At 50.3% G+C, this 14,726-nt stretch overlaps 1 protein-coding gene across 3 annotated transcripts in view; it reads left to right on the forward strand.

Moving 5' to 3' along the window:
* The window catches only part of DLGAP2 (DLG associated protein 2), a 533,037-nt gene that overhangs the window by 299,773 nt on the left and 218,538 nt on the right, over nucleotides 1-14,726 (forward strand). The gene's annotated exons all lie outside the window — the stretch shown is intronic.

Genomic DNA, 14,726 nt, shown 5'->3' on the forward strand with positions numbered 1-14,726 from the left:
CGGAAGCGTAGCTATCCGATTACACACGGTGCATCTTGCGATGATGCTGACCAGCCACCGTGTGCTGGTTTGTGCGTCTAGAATACCGTACGTTTCATCATTATTTTAGAGTGCGCTTCTCCTCCTGTGGAAAACCGTTATCTGTGAACAGCGCCGGTCAGGTCTTTCAGGAGGTGTCCAGAAGAAGGCACTGTGGTCGTGGGTGATGGCGACTCCTCGCCTGTGGCCGTCCCGTAAGTCCTAACAGTGGGACAGGAGGTGAAGCCAGAAGATGGTGATATTGGCACTCCTGTGCAGGTCAAGGCTGATGTGTTTTCGTGTCTTAGTGCTTAACAAGAGAGTTTAAAAAGTAAAACAATTTAAAAACTAAAGATGAAAAATAGTAAAAGGCTTATAGAATAAGAATATAAAGAAAAATATTTGTACAGCTGTACTATATGTTTGTGTTTTAAGCTCAGCATTACAAGAGAATTGAAAAGTTTTAAAAACAAGATTTATAAAGCAAAAGAGGTACGGGATCTGTAAGAGTCAGAGTCCTCTAGAGGGGCAGGACCCATAGGATGGGTGTATAGGAAGGGAGTTTATTAAGGAGAAGCGACTCATGACCACAAGGCGAGGTCCCACAGTCGGCCGTCTGCAAGCCATTCTGAGTCCCACAGGACGGAGTGTTTGGTGTTGGAGCATTAATCATGACCAACAGTGCAGCCTTCAGTCTGTGACCAAAGCCCCGACGGTCCCTGGGAAACCACTGTTATGAGTCCAAGAGCACAAACCTGAAGAACGTGGCGTGCAATGTCTGAGGGCAGGAAACATCGAGGGGGGAATATGGAGGCCGGGAGACCCCGCCAGTCCAGCCCTTCCATGCTCCCCTGCCTGCTTTTGTCCTGGCCATGCTGGCAGCTGATTAGATGGTGCCCACCCAGGTGGAGGGCGGGTCTGCCTTTCCCAACCCACTGACTCAAATGTGAATCTCCTTTGGCAACACTCTCACAGACACACCCAGCATCAATACTTTGCATCCTTCAGTCAAGTTGATACTCAGTATTCACCACCACAGTATGCTAAGTTTAATTTATTATTGAAGAATGAAAAATATTTTTTAAAAATTGAGTGTGGCCTAAGTTTGCAGTGTGTACAGAGTGTACAGCCGTGTACAGTGATGTCCAGGGCCCCGCGTTCACCCCCTACTCACTCACGCAGAGCAGCTTCCCGTCCTGCAAGCCTCATTCATGGCGAGTTCCCCCTGCAGATACACCGTTGTTACCTTTCCTGCCACGTTTTGACTGTAACTCTTCTGTGTTGAGGCATGTTTGGACACACAGCTTCTTTCCGCTATGACGCAATTGCCTGTAGTTTTCAGTGCGGTCACACGCTGTACACGTGTGTAGCCTGGAGCAGGTGTAGGGCCACGCCATCCGGGTTTGGGTCAGTGCAATCCACAATGCTCACACAAGCACGAAACCTCCTTGCGTTTCTCTGAGGGTGTCACCCTCGTGAAGCAGCACAGGACTGTGCTTATTCCTTCTAATGATGGCAAGTAGATTCATAGTGTAAGATCGTGTTCTCAGTGAAGCACTGTTTAGCGAGATTTCTGAGCAGGTTCTGACATCGACCTAACTTCCTGCAATGCCTTAGTTCACATGGGCTGATGTGTTGGAGCGTACAGAACCCTGTCTGAGTGGTGAATTAATTCCTTTCATGATTCCTAATTGTATGAGGAAAAGTTAATTCCCCTTCATCAGGCTTTTTTTCTGTAAATATGCATCTAGTTTATATATTAAACGTAAATATTATTAGCCGGTGGCTCACTTCTGTAATCCCAGGACTTTGAGAGGCCGAGGCAGGTGAATCATTTGAGGTCAGAAGTTTCAGACCAACCTGGCCAACATGGTGAAACCCCGTCTCTACTAAAAATATTTTAAAAATAGCCAGGCGTGGTGGCAGGCACCTGTAATCCCAGCTACTCAAGAGGCAGAGGCGAGAGAATCACCTGAACCCGGGAGATGGAGGTTGCAGTGAGCTGCGATTGTGCCACTGCACTCCAGCCTGGGCAACAATCAAAACTCCATCTCAAAAAAATAAATACAACCCAAAGTAGGAAAAGAGTCCTAAAAATTTTGTGCAGAGGATTTCTCGAGTTGGGAGCTAAGTATTTTCACTTCAGAAACACCTGCTCGTCCCCAGAGGTCAGCACTCCTGTCCCAGGAGGTGCCGGGTTAAAGGCTCTCATTGTTCGGGTGTGGTTATGAGCAGAACCAGCACTAGCCACGCGGTTCTTTTGAAACGCATTTTAAATCACGTGTGTTTCAGACTTTGCAGCCTTCCCCCACCCAGTCTCCTCCCTCCACCTGTTCCTGTCATGGACATGAGGAAGGGTAACGGTCTTTCCTTTACTGAGAATGAAAACCACGAGACCAGTGAACAAATCGCGTTTTTTTCTTATCTCATCAGATTCCTGCGTAGGAGGCCATTTTAGTGGGCTGCTACGGGAATTTTTCCAAAGAATAACATTACTGATTTAACTTAACAGTCACAAGCCCAAAGAGCTGTGTGGCTTGTTCAGAAAACCCACCGTACATACGTAGGTAAGTGGTGACTCACCACTAGCTTTTGACTAAGTAGTTTTTTTCTTTTCAAAAGAATGAATGATATCAAAAATATTTTCATGAAACCATCAGTGAGGAAAGAAATGAGAAGTGTTTTGTACATGGAGCAAAAGCAGGGCAACACTCTGCGGAGTTTTCCCCCACAAGGGTGGTGTTTGATCTATCACAATACACACTTCATCGAAAAATCACTTCCACATGCACAGGCTGTGATAACAATGACATTCTCAGGATGGAGGCAGCGGCAGGCTCTAAAAATACATGGCTGGTTGCTATGGAAACTGTAGTCCACAAATGTTTCATGAGCAGAATCTGGTTGGAAGTAGAATGGGCTCTAATACCAATATGGTAATATTCCCTAATTTTTTTATTAGAAAAAAACACGTTCACAATTGTGAGGCATGAAAATAGGAACGTGTTGTTAAAAGCAGGCTGGCCACTTTACAACAGCGTCTGCTTATGAAGGGACAAAGCTTCGGTGTAGAGCCAGGTGAGCGTAAGTGGGAGAGGAGAGGACACCCACCTGGGCTGGGAAAGCGTGACTTCATCCTCCCTAGTGATTTACGGAGCCGCGTGAGCGTTAGGTGCTGAGGATTTAAGAAAACGAATGAAAGGCATTCAGACCCTGCCCTCCAGAGGCTCGAGCTCGGCCAGGACAGAACAGCACGTGGCAGCCGGGCTCTGATGGAAGAGGGAAGGGAACGAGGGCCAGATGCTGTGGGGGTTTCGGGAGGGAGCTTCGTACTGTCCGTGGAAGCAGGAAGTAGACAGACAGCATTGCCGTTGCAGCGGGCCTGCCCTGTACACGAGCCCTCTGGAGCCTCTCGCGTGTCATCTCTGGATCCTCACGGGAACCCAGGCAGGAGGCCCTGCTGCCCAGCCTTGCCGACCAGGGCTCTGGGGCTCAGCCCTGTCCTCAGAGGCCCACAGTGGCTACGTTGCTGAGCTGAGATCCTAATGCAGGCCTTGCTGAGTCCACAGGGACACGATCTCCAGGTCCTTTACTACCTTTTTTCTAGAGAAATAGAACATTGCACACAGAAGAACAGAGTGTGCAAAGAGACAGCGTCTTGAAACTGAAACAGCAGCCTGAGCGGTGGTTCTCCTGCCCACCCTTTCCCTGCCAGCCCCAGGCTCCTTCAGATGAGCCGCGTGTACACACGGGGCCTGGCATTCGAGTGCAGAGATGCTGCATAGTGGGGCACTTGCTCTGGAGGCCGCCTGTGTGGAGAGACGTGAGGCCGTGGACGGGTTGAATGTCCTCGTCCCTACGCAAGGACTGTGAACTGAGTTTGTATTAAGGCAGCGACATATTTGATATTTGAGCGCCTATGATGTACAAGTCACCAGAGCCACTCTGTAGCAAGTGACAGAGCATGGACGTAAAGATACAAATGTGGTTTAAAGACTGTTCTCATTGTTCACCCACTTATGAGGCTGAGGGGACTGGGGAGGAATAAGGTTAGGAGAAATACCTAACATTGATGATGGGAGGACGCGTGCCCCAAACCACCTGCCACGTGTTTATGTAACACACCTGCACGTTCTGCATGTGTTCCCCAGAACGTAAAGTCTAATAAAAAAATAAATAAAAAAATTTTGCCAGATTAAAAAAAAAAAAAGACTGTTCTCAACCTCTGAGCCAAGCTACCTCTCAGGCCCTATTATTTTGGAGAGCGGAAGTGTGAGATTTTATGCCTCTTCATTTTAAGAAGAAAAAAAGCCTGTCAATTTAAGGGGAGAAAAGACCCTGATACGACTCCCACCAAGTAGAAAACAGACATAGTCCTAAATTGTGATATAAATACGGTATCTATGTTGAGTTCATGTTCTACTTTGGCATACTTTTAAATTTGGGGTGTTATGGTTTGTTGAATTTAACATTAGAATGGATTCACATGAGAAATGGACTCCATATTTTACACATTGAATTTTACATTACATTTCAAAACTGAATGTAAATATACAGGTGTGTATTTACAGCATTTGGCACACAGACGCTCTGATGTGAATGGACTGCCCCCCTGCCTGAAGGTGGAGAAACACTAGAAGCTCTTCAACCAGTGGAAAAGAAACCAAGAGAGTCAGAGAAATCTGTGAGCAATGCAGACGTTACACAGCGCACATTTGCTGTGACACTAATTTAAGACCAAAAGGGGAAAATGGCAGAAACTTTAAAAGACACGTGGGCTCTCCTGAATAAAAATCCTGCTGAATTTGATACCAGCTGAGCGTGAATTGTGGAGTGAGCAGAGCTCTGGGTTCTGAAGGGCCCTTGTGTCTCTTTATGGAGAAGCAGCACCAACCTTGGTGGAGGCGGATGAACCGGCAGACGAGGCCGGGCACGTCCCGGTCATAGGGACGAATGGCTCTGTTTATATGCCAGCAACCACGGAACTCTCTGGAGTGCTCAGGGCTGCTTTAGGACATCTTAAACTGCTACGTTAGTGCCAAGTTTGCAGGACTGTCTTCTGAGGTATCTTTTATAAAAGCAAACATAATGCAAAAGCACACAAGTCTACACGAAACTCCCCCAGCCTGGAATTTTCAGCCAAACGGTACAGGCGTACATAGAAAAACAAAATGTTTCAGGTTGGGTTTTAAAGGCAGAAAAGATGCTGAAGGAAAAAGTCTATATTCAAAACATAATCTGAGAATGAAAGCTCCAAGAAATGTAGTTTTGTGGAAGTATTGTCTGAACAACGAGATGTATTAATATAATTCATGTGCAATATTTATTCAGTGTTAATCTTTTCATTAAAATGCATCCTGAGTTTTCATAAATTCTAGCAGATTTAATTATGTATATTCTGTTTATCATTGTATTTTAAAATTGCATTAAATTACATTACTTGTGTCTATGCTTGTTAAATAATAGGAATGTCTTCCCGCCCCTCCTTCATTAACTGTTCACTGTTTCTGACAGTCATTAGCCTATGTTCCATTTAAAGTAAAACTCATATTTAGGGTCACTGTTCAACCTGAAATTTGCCCTCTCAGCTTGTAACATATGGTAAGAATGGGCATTCACCAGCTTGACCAGTTTCTTTTTTTTTAATTTAAATTTAACTCCTGGGATGCATGGGATGTGCATGTTTGTTACATAGGTCAGCATGCTGCATGTGATTGCTGCACCCATCAGTGTGGCGCATACACACCGTGGAATACTATGCAGTCATCAAAAGGAACAAGATCATGGCATCTGCAGGGGCATGGATGGAGCTGGAAACTGTTATCCTGAGCAAGCTAACAAGGGAAGAGTTTGACCAGTTTCTAAAGGGAACTGTCCACACAGGCCCAGAGGGCACCATGCTAAACTCAGGAGTGACAGAGTGGCCATGTGGCTCCTCTGACCTCACCAGGAGAAGACTGATCCAGGCACAGACCCACCAGGCTGCTGCTAGGTTCGGCCACTGGGACTGTCCCGTAAACCACAGGATCCTGAGTCTAGCTATTTGTGCCTACGTCTTTCTCCACAAATATGAGTTCCGAAAACTAGCAAAACTTAGCTACTTACCTATTTATGGAAGGTTTTCTAGTTATGATTTTAAAATTATTTATCATTCATTTGCTATTTAGTGCATTTCTCTTTGCTAGGCAACCCTGAATTATGTTATCATTTTAATACTATGGAAAGTATATAGTTAAAAAAATTGAAAAGTTTTATGTTGTGAAAGTCATAATCATTATAGAAAAACTTAGAAAAGATAGATCAACATGAAGAGCACTGAAATATGATCCTGCTGCCCAGAGGTCATCGCGGGTGCCATTGGGATGTTAATGCTTCCAGCCTTCCCGCTTCCTGCTGCACGTAGGCTTCGCGATCACCTCCAACATCATTTTTATTTCTACCAGTTTCACTGGATGCTTCGTGAATATCTTTCCTCACCACTCAATCTTTTCCTGCAACAGAGGGGTAGCATGGTATACTTGTTCTCACACTACTAATAAAAACATACCCAAGACTGGGTAATTCCTGAAGGAAAGGGGTTTTATGGACTCATGTTCCACATGGCTATGAGGCCTTACCGTCACGGCAGAAGGTGAATGAGGAGCAAAGGCTGGTCTTCCATGGCAGCAGGCAAGAGAGCGTGTTCAGGGGAACTGCCCTTAATAAATCCATCTGATCTCATGGGACTTATTCACTGCCATGAGAACAGTACGAGGGAAACCGCCCTCATGATTCAGTTACCCCTGCCTGGCCCCACCCTTGGCACATGGGGATATTACATTTCAAGGTGAGATTTGGCTAGGATGAACCATATCTCATGGCTAAAATGTTCAGGGTGAGTGACTTGGAAGTGGTACTGATAGCAAAAGCCTTTGTTGATTAAAAACAATCATTTTAGCTCTATAACAAGACAGAGCTATGACTTAAGCTTTGTATGACTGTCAGAAGTGTGCCGATTAGGAGTTTTCCAACGTTTGTGATCATTCTACCCAGGTTGAATAGGTGGATGCAGGAGAAAAATCATGATCTTCCTACACCTCCCACCAGCTTCAGCTCCACTGTCTTTTTGTCTCTCTCTGTTACCCAAGCTGGAGAGGAGTGGTGTGATCATAACTTGCTACAGCCTTCAACTTCTGGCCTCAGCAATCCTCTTGCCTCGGCCTCTGAAAGTCCTGGGATTACAGGCATGAGTCACTGCAGCCATCTCAATGTCATAATCTTCAATAATATGACTGAAATATAATTTACTTAACCAAGCCCATATTAATGGACACTTACATGGTATCGAAGTCGTCAGCTGTTAACAACACTACTAAATACTCAAATTGTTACTGAAAAGGGGCACCATGGCTTTCTTCATTTCTGGAGAAGGACTTCCCTAACCTTGTTTTGTTTGACCTGTTTCATCTTTTGCATTGCTTATGGAATTTTTTTAAGAGAGAACGAGAGGGCGTGCACAGTCCTTCAGAGAGTACGTGACAATGCTCCATGATCCCTACAACCCTCCCTCCGCCTCCTTCTCTGTCATCCCTCTCTTTTTCCTTTTTTTTTTAAATCCCAGATGGAGTTTTGCTCTTGTTGCCCAGGCTGGAGTGCAATGGCGTGATCTCAGCTCACTACAACCTCTGCCTCCTGAGTTCAAGCAATTCTCCTGCCTCAGCCTCCCAAGTAGCTGAGATTACAAACATGCAGCACCACGCCTGGCTAATTTTGTATTTTTAGTAGAGACAGGGTTTCACCATGTTAGTCAGGCTGGTCTTGAACTCCTGACCTCAGGGTATCTTCCTGCCTCAGCCTCCCAAAGTGCTGGGATTACCGGCGTGAGCCACCATGCCCGGCCTCTGTTGTCCCTCTTTCAGGGCCTTCGTCCCCATTTTCCAGGCTGATGCTCCCATGATTTTGACTCAGTTTCACCATCTGCAGTCTCCCTTCTCCCCTGCTTACTCCCATAGGCATTTCATGATCGCGCCTCAAGCCAGGTCATTCTTATGTACTTGAACAAATGCTGTCATTCACAAAAGAATATGGCTAAATTTAATACTTCTAAGCAACTGTCTTGAGAACTTTGATAGTTCTTTGCTATTCTTTTTAAATGTACTTTTCACCTGGAGAACCAACATTTTCGTTCAGCATTCCTGTTGTCCTCACTGCTTGCAAAAATCAGTGTATGACCTAGTCGTGGCCCTGATCTGGCCCAGGAAGATTTGGAGAGAGCCTGGATTCTAATGTGGATCCTGACCCATGAGCGCATTTCACTTTTCAGACATCTCCACAGCGGGTCAGACATTCAGCACTGCTGGGCCTTCAAAGACACAAAGTCTGTATCCCTAGGCCACACACAGTGTGGTTTAAAAGCTGACACGTGTTTTGAGAGCTGTCAGCGGCGATGGTGAGGCTCAGCCCAGGTCAGGGACGGCACATCCCAGTCCTCCCAGGGCAGCTCTGGCAGTACCTGGTGCCTGTCATTGGGCCTAATGATTATTGATTCCTGTTCTCTTTTCCTCTCATCGTCCCCTGATGGGAAAGTAACTTGTATGATGACACTGACCACACAGCACAGTTCTCAGCCCAGCTGAGCCTCAGAGTTACCCAGGGAGGGTAAGTTACCAGTTAAGTCCTCACCCCGGTGATTCCAGGGTAATTGCTCTGAGTCAGGGTCGGGCCGTGATGGGCTAAAGAGTAAAGGATTACTGGGGCATGGGCAGGTGTGCTCAGTCCAGCCCAAGCAACCACAGGAGATCTCTGAGTGGACTTGGAGCCTGAGCCTCGAGGGAGACTCAAGGTTGACAGAGCCAGGGGTAGAGCTTCATGTTTTGGGAAGAGCAGTGGGGCGGTACATTCGTCCGTGGACCTGGGTTGTCAGAGGAGCTCATGGCCAAGCTGCTGCTTCCAGGAGCCACAGCGGCTGAGCCCCGCCAGCGCCCATACCCCATTCCTGAGCTCCAGGGTGGGCCTGGCACTCTGCATTCTTAACGGCAATGCTGAGGCTGCTGATCCCTGGGCCGCCCTTGGAAAGGCCAAGGCTTCAGCAGGCCGTAGGAGCGGGACGGTTGCAGGTGACACCAGGACAGGCCTTGCCGTGAGGATGAAGGATGCGAATGAGAAAGGCACCAAGGACCACAGAGAAGGAGCCCTGATGCGGGACGCTGCCACAAAGGTCAGGTGGTGGCCCTTGGCAGGTGTGGCTGAGCTGTGGCACTGTGGTGAAGATGAGGTGGTGGTCTCGGTTGCTGTGACTGAGCTGTGGCACTACCCTGGAGATGATGCGGTAACCTTGGCAGTGGTGGTGGAAGAGCTGTGTCTCTGCTGTGAGGATGAGGTAGTGGCCTTGGCAGCTGTGACTGATCTGTGGCACTACCCTGGAGATGACGCGGTAACCTTGGCAGTGGTGGTGGAAGAGCTGTGTCTCTGCTGTGAGGATGAGGTAGTGGCCTTGGCAGCTATGGCTGAGCTGTGGCACTGCCGTGGAGATGAGGTAGTGGCCTCAGTGGCTGTGGTGGAGCTGTATATCTGCTGTGAGGATTAGGTGGTGGCCTCGGTGGCTGTGGCAGAGCTGTTTGGACACACCCAGGATTAGGGTGCTGTAGGGCCAACAGGACTTGCCTTTATGTGAACCAAGGCCCAGGCTGCTTCCTTCTGCCTGTCTGTGTTCCTTTCCAAACTTGGTCTTCCTCTCATCATTCCCACTCTGCACTTATGTGACACCGTGGTTCTAAATTACCAACATGCCCAGGGCCACTGGGGGGAGGCAGGGCCGAGCGACAGCAGCATCACAGGGGCTGGATATCTGTTGGGCACAGTGATCTGCGTCTGTTATGAATGGGAAGGAGGTGTGAGAAGTCCGCAGTTCAAAGCAAGAGACGCTGAGTGCCGTCTGGGAAGGGTTAGATGTTTCTCTAGGGTACAAATGGACACAAATGACCAGAGGAGAAAATCCCTGTGGAGGAGACAGCTTGGGAGCTGAGATGCCAGGAAGGGTAACGTTCTCGGGTATTGGAGAGCACCGGGCAGAGGGCTGGGCACTGACCCCAGGATGGAAGGTCCAGGCACACAGAGCTGGGAGCTGTAATGGTGACAGGAATGGGCTGTGCTGGGCAGTCAGTCTGGGGAGAAGCAGGAGGAGCCTGGCGAGGTGTGTGACTATCACCAAATGGGAGAAAGTCTTTTTCCTTCATCATATTTCCCACAAGGATCTGGGCCAGCAGCAGAGCCCACAGTGAAGTTTACCTTCTGAACTAGGTTACTGTTAGGGTTGGTCTAATTGTTGCATACACAGGAGAGGGCACGGAGTGTCTGCTGGAGCGTTTGTGTGGCTGCACTGAAAATCATCATGTATTCTGAGTGAAGCACCCAGAAATTAAGTGGATTATTCTTGAGTGCCGTCACTTGCAAACTGAATTTGGTGACATCTTACAGAACATCTCTTGGGGTCCCTTGCAAGAAGCATAATTCATCCTGTGCTGCAATCCCACCATCCACCCAGCCGAACCCTCTGCCAGGGCGTGAGACACAGGAGAAGGCCTCTTGAGCTCTGGGCGCTCAGAAAGTGAGGCCGGGTACTCAGGGCTCTCGTGAGGGTCTCAGAGGGCATGGCAGTGAGAACTAGCCGCCTTCAGCTCTTCTCATTAGAATATGCACCTGCATACCAGAAAATGTGTTTGGACTAGTAACCAGCAGGAGTTTCAACACCCCCCAAACCCATAAGGCATCACACAAGAACGATGAAGAAAAACGCCCCTCATTAGAAGCTCACTTTGATGTCAGTCTCCATGGAAACTGGATATTCAGATGTGCTGAATTTTCTTCTTCTTCTTCTTTTTGTTTCTTTTTTATAGAATTTATTCTGCTTAAGTGCTGAGATATTTTTGTCTCTGGAGTTTTGCATGTCTTGGAGTGTGGACATGCATAGAGACACAAGGCCAGCCATGGTGTGTGGTGCAGGAGATGTCAGCAGGCATGGCCTTCTGCCAGGCAGTGGGATCTGCTGAAAGGCAGAGTGGAAAGCTGGCTCAATTGAATGACAGATTCCAAACTTGAAATCAAGGCAACAACGAAGCCATGGAAACCACATGAAAAGAGATTTGGGAGTGTTTTCTGGGCTAGGGATGGGGTTAGGGTCTTCACAATCCCCGTGGGGACGTACGTGTGTGTGTGTGTGTGTGTGTGTGTGTGTGTGTGCGCGCGCGCGCTGTGACAAGCACGCCCACAGCCACGCGGCAGGACGTCCTGTTAAGGTTTCATCCGAGGTCTCCCTACTTGGGAGGTGGTCAGGTTCACCTGCCAGCTTTCCCAGTTGCTCGGCAGTAGCGTCTGTGGTGATCTGAGCACCAGTGAGGTTTTTCTTCCTCTGTTAACGCTTTGATTTCTTTCTCTTTTGTCTATACTGAACCTACTATCCCTGCATGAGTTTGAAGGCAAAGATGTTTCTGCGGCGACTTCACAGGGGGGAGGGCAGATCTTCCCAGTGCAGCAGCTGTAGTGGTGACTTGAACCAGAAGCCCACCCTCTGGGGAGAGGAGCAGACAGTACTGCTTCCTCCTGGGTGGGTTGAGATTAACCAACCTGAGTGTTTATTGCAAGGGAAGCCAAGATTTCTCTCAAATAAAATACCTATCCATATCCAAGCTCCATTCTGGGGACTGGACATTTCCAAAACGTGAACTCAAAGTTCATCTTTGTCTCCCTTCTTCTCTAAGGGCATTCATCTTGAGGGTTGAGACACCCGTGCTGTGGTGCGAGGTCAGGGGCAGCATCCTGGTCAGAGAACAGGCGCAATAGGAGAAGAGTGAAGTCAGCGACCCAGAGACTCCCGCTGAGCTCCGAGGCCTTCGATACCCCGTCAGCTGATGGAAGGTTGGGACCTTCATGGTCCTGGGGCCTTCCCTCCAGTCAGGCAGAGTGAATGACCCAATGGCCAGGACAGGAAGGGCGGCTGCCTCCTAGCCTCCCTGCCAATCATTTCAGGCCCCCAGTTTCCACACATTCTCCCCGTGGTAGAGCACAGCCGCCCGTGAGCACTGTCAGCTACACGTGGGGGTCTTGAGAGGGTAGGAGGCGGATGCAAGGAAGATTCCAGACAGATCATGAGATCCTTGGCCATGAGGGGTGGTTTGAGCACACGCAATGGGCTCACAGCCACCCTGTGAGCAGCTGGCCTGAGCACCCGTCCAGAGCCTGGAGGGAGACGCTGGCACCAACTCTGTGAGTGCTCAGGGCCACGGCGCTCCACACGGGCACCTGGTCGGGGTCACATGCTCCACACAGGCGCCGGGTCAGGGTCACACGGTCCACACAGGAGCCCGGTTGGGGTCACACGGTCCCGGGTCGGGGCCACGGCGCTCGACACGGGCACCGGGTCCGGGTCATGCGGTCCACACAGGCGCCGGGTCAGGGCCACAGCGCTCCACACAGGAGCCCGGTCGGCGTCACACGGTCCACACGGGCGCCTGGTCAGGGTCGCAGTCACTCCACACGGGTGCCAGGTCAGGGCCACAGCGCTCCACGCGGGCGCCTGGTCGGGGTCACACGGTCCACACGGGCGCCTGGTCAGGGTCCCGTCACTCCACACGGGCGCCGGGTCGGGGTCACACGGTCCACACGGGCGCCCGGTCAGTCGCAGGCAGGTCCCACGCATGTCGGCACTGACTCGCGTGGGCTAGGGCGGGACCCCTGAGGAGGTTCCCGGTCGCGGGCGGGTTTCCCGGCACTGGGCCCCGGCCGCTGCAGACGGGAGTCACACTGAGCCCCCACGCCCCTCGGGCCCGGGTGGACCCTGGTCTGTGAGGCCTCCGCGGTGCGGGAGCGCTGAGGGCAGGTGTCAGCGTTCGGGTGTGAGCTCGGGCGACTTTGTCCTCGTCCTCCGCGCCTGACGTGGGGTGACAGGAGGAGCCAGGGCCACATAGATGCCCCCGCGGCCTCGGTGCCGGCGGAGCTGCGTCTTCATCCAGCTGGTCCCGGGGCTGGGCCCGCTGCCAGGGGCGCGTCACCGTTTGTTCAGCGATTGAAAGTCGCTTCCCCTGGAGGCATTTCCCGACCCTCCCGGGAGCCGCGCCAGGCCGCCGGGTGCGCGTGGGGAGGACCCGTTCCTCTCAGCAGCGCCGCGCGTGGCCGGCCACGGGCTCCGGGAAGGCGGCGGTGGGCGTCCCGTTCCCGGGCCTGGCTTCGCCTGGCGGGAAATCCACGCACGCGGCTGGAGGCTCGGTCGGCCCGGCACGCGGTCAGACCCGCCACACACTATCCCGTGACTCGCGTGGCGCACACGGGCCGGCGGCCGCTCGCCGGGTGAACCCTGGGTCCCGGCCGCCCCCGGCGGTGGTCCGTGGCCCGAAGCTCCGCTCCCAGCCGCACTCACCCCAGAAGTGTGTCCATGCTGCCCTTGGAGCCACCTCTGTGCTCAGAAAGCCGCGGGTTCTGCAGCATTTTGCAAACGGGGCGCTCTGGTCTGCCGGGCACCGAGCGCGGCCCGCCTCCGCCACCCGCAGCGTTCGGACGCCTCCGCCCACACGCCTCCGCGCGCCGCTGCACTGCACGTGTTCAACCCGCCCTTTAAACACGGCTGGAATTCCGTTATCTTCCCAGTGCATGGCACCGTGTGAGTCCCACATCCAGCATTTTCAAGGCAATCACAGGATGGTTCAAATTTGACTTTGGCGTCCCAGATTCTTGGGATTGTGATAATGTGGTCCCTGAAACCGCCGTTTCATAGGAAAAACTGGTTTACAAAAGTTATCAGAAGCATCACGTTTTTGCAGCAAACCAAGCAATTTAATTAATAAAAAAGTGTCACCAAAGAAACACAAATTGCAGCATCAGAAAAATAAACCTGAGATCGACCGCTGATGAATTGCCTTTATGTGACTGGTAATCACCGAACACAGAAGGCCCAGGTCATTGAACCTCAGCGGCTTGTGCGCTGCTGAAATCAGTCTTGTGAGGGGCCCTGTGATGCTGATGAGCCCGGGCGCCTGCAGTCCAGCCCTGACCGCCTCTCAGTGACATCTCGTCCCAGCACATTAACAAGCGCGGCGCCTGGGCCTGCAATTAGCCCTTCCCGAGTTCAGAGGGCTGCTAGGCTCTGGGCCTGCAGATCACAGGGCTTCCTTTCAATGTGGTCATCTTTGCTCCCTCTGTGCCCCTGGTGATTTGATAAAAGACTCCTGTTTTATTGGAGTTGCAAGGTTTTTAAAGGCATCCTACATTCAAGCAGATGAAATGTGGTAGATTAGGCGTTTTGTGTCTCTCTTTCATCCCATTTTATTTGTTTTGCTTCTGTACATTTTTTACAAGATCTAAGTCCAAGGGGTTGTTCTCTAGTTGTAGTCATAACTCTAAGACGTGTTTGCTGGTTAGCAACCACAGACACAGTTACAGGGAAGAAACCAAGGTTTCCACTGGATTCCTTCATTGTTCCTGCTCTAAAGTGGAGCCCTGAGTTTTCATGGAGGCTGTGTATACCGTAGGAAGAGATGTACTGAGAAATGTATTCCAGCATATTTGTCTGTGGTCTCCTGGAAACGTGGGTTTGTTTCCTTAACTGGTAGCCAAGAAATGTATTTTGAATACTAATAGGACAAGCTGATGGCAGCAAATCGAAACTTTAATTCTGGTAAGACAGGTGGTTCTTCACAAACCAGCTTCTTTTCAAATAAACTGATATCTGGTATTTACTA

The sequence above is a fragment of the Sapajus apella genome, unplaced genomic scaffold (genome assembly GCF_009761245.1).
Source record: "Sapajus apella isolate SASKATOON/1434 unplaced genomic scaffold, GSC_monkey_1.0 scaffold116, whole genome shotgun sequence".
Taxonomy (NCBI): domain Eukaryota; kingdom Metazoa; phylum Chordata; class Mammalia; order Primates; family Cebidae; genus Sapajus; species Sapajus apella.